The sequence below is a fragment of the Myotis brandtii genome, unplaced genomic scaffold (genome assembly GCF_000412655.1).
Source record: "Myotis brandtii unplaced genomic scaffold, ASM41265v1 scaffold535, whole genome shotgun sequence".
Lineage (NCBI taxonomy): Eukaryota > Metazoa > Chordata > Mammalia > Chiroptera > Vespertilionidae > Myotis > Myotis brandtii.
In genome coordinates, this window is record NW_005369964.1 from 2,354,829 (window position 1) to 2,357,052 (window position 2,224).

Here is a 2,224-nt window from a genome sequence, read left to right on the forward strand (position 1 = left end):
CACACGGAGCCACAGCCAGGGTCCGCAGCACTTAGAGCCACGCCGGCACCTCCAGATGAGGGGTTCTTCCCCACGGCAGCCTCGGGCCGGCCGTGCAGACGTATGAGTGAGTAAAGGTGAGCACGCAGCCCAGGAAGGAGAGGCAGGCCCAGCCCACACTTCCTCACCCTGCCCACACTTCCTCACCCTGCCCACACTTCCTCACCCTGCCCACACTTCCTCATCCTGCCCACACTTCCTCATCCTGCCCACACTTCCTAAAGTTGGCTTCCTTCCTTTCACATGGCGAATGGTGCACTCCCCGCCACCTGGCAGAGGACCAGAGTGAGCCTCTAAGAATGCTCTTTGGAAGAAAGTGTTCAGAGAAGGAAACCGAGGGAGGCATAGAGTACACCTGCCATTCTTCCCAGTAAGCCACCTAGCCAAGGGGAGGGGCTTGCAGGCAGCTGGGCCTCGGGGCGGAGTTGATCAAGCCCACACGCAGCACTAAGAACAGCCACTGTGGCTTCTGGGAGCCTGGATGTCTCCCCGCCCGAAGCGGGCAGAGCTCTGGTTGGTTCAAGGGGACCAGCCTGAAAAAGAAAGGGACGCGAGGACGGCTCCTGACAGCAGGCTGGGCCTGGGGCCAGGCTCAGGGAGAGGCTGTTACCCACCATTCCTGCAGCTCCCCCACCCGCCCATGGCCTCCTCCTTAGGTCCTCCGTGTTTCCTCACTGACGCCCCTGCTGGGGACACCCTCCTCACCAGCTCACCAGCTGCCTCCTCCAGGAAGCCTTCCAAGGCTGCAGGGACCCCTCTGCCCTGAGCCGTGGCATCTGCAGTCCCCCTGACCCGGGGGTGGATCCTTGGGCTCTTGGGGCAGCCCCTCAATAAGAGTCCTGGTGGGGTTTAGTGCTCAGCAGCTCCGCAGATCCCAGCAGCTGGGTCTTCCCAGCCTGACTCCTCGAAGTTCCGCAAGGGCCCTGCACTTCTCCACGTCACTCCGCCCCCCCGGCAGACGCCCTGGCGTGGGCAGCGTGCACGCTTAGCAGGGCTGGGGCAGGCCCGGGGACCAGCTGGCGTGCTCCGTGGGGAGGAAGGGGGCCTGGGCCTGGGTAGACTGGGCCAGGTGAGGCCCTGTGGGACGGGTGGACGGCCATGCTCTGCCGAGTTCCCGAGGACAGACCTGAGATCCTGGGCCCCCTTTTCAGGACCCACAGAGCGGGGCTGCCCCCTCTCCAGATCCCAGCTTCTCATTTCGAGCTCCAGTGGGTGCGAGTGGGGCGGCGAGAGGAACTGCCAACACACATTTATCGCTGAAGTCACCTACAAAACAGCGAAACGCGCGTATTTACTGAGCGCCACGAGCAGGGTGCCAGGCGCTCACTTCCCAGCCTCACCACCGAGACAAAAGGCTGCTGGCCCGGTTTCAGAGGAAACGGAGGACCCCGGGGTGGAGCGCCAGCCTCGGCATTTAGTCCCCCCCACCCCAGGGAGCCGGGGCGGCAATGTCTGTCCAGGGGCGCTGCGCTGGAAGGCTCAGTGCCAGATCTTGATGTCACCCTCCCAGGAGCAGGTGGCGAGGACGGAAGGCAGCACGGGGTGGAAGGTGGTGCCCACACAGGCCTGCGTGTGCCCGTGCAGCGTGCGCGCCCGGCTGGCCGTGCGGAAGCAGTAGAGCAGGACCCGGCCGTCCGCGCTGCCTGTCACCAGCAGGTCTCCGTCCGGGGAGCACTCGCAGCCCACCGCGTAGCCTTCCACCTGCAAGGGCGACACGAAAGAGCCCACATCACGCCTGCGCGGTGGCAGTCATTGCACCCACCACAGAGCAGCAGGCCAGGAGCAGAGCCCGAGCTCCCCCAAGGCGGGTCCTGTGTGACCGTGTACCTCAGTGGTACCCAGGAGGCACAGCTCCCAGCCCAGAGCCCTCCCCCACAGGAGGCAGGTCTCAGTGAAGAAAGGGGGCGGAGCTAGAGACTCAGTCCTGCCCCCTCCCTAACCTCTGAGACAGGTCCACATGAGCGGAATCAGAGGAAACCTTTCCCCCCCCTGCTGGGGCCCGGGGCAGAGCCAGATACGGCCTAGGCCTTGAGTGGACACCAGGCCACACAGCATGTGGTCACCTGGGAAGAAGCAGACAGAATCTGCTGGACAGAGGTCTATGCCCTCTGACCCCAAGTCCGTTGCTGGCATGGTGTGGCAGGAGGCTCTGGGGCCAGTGCTCAGCCTTCTGGGGGGGGGGGGG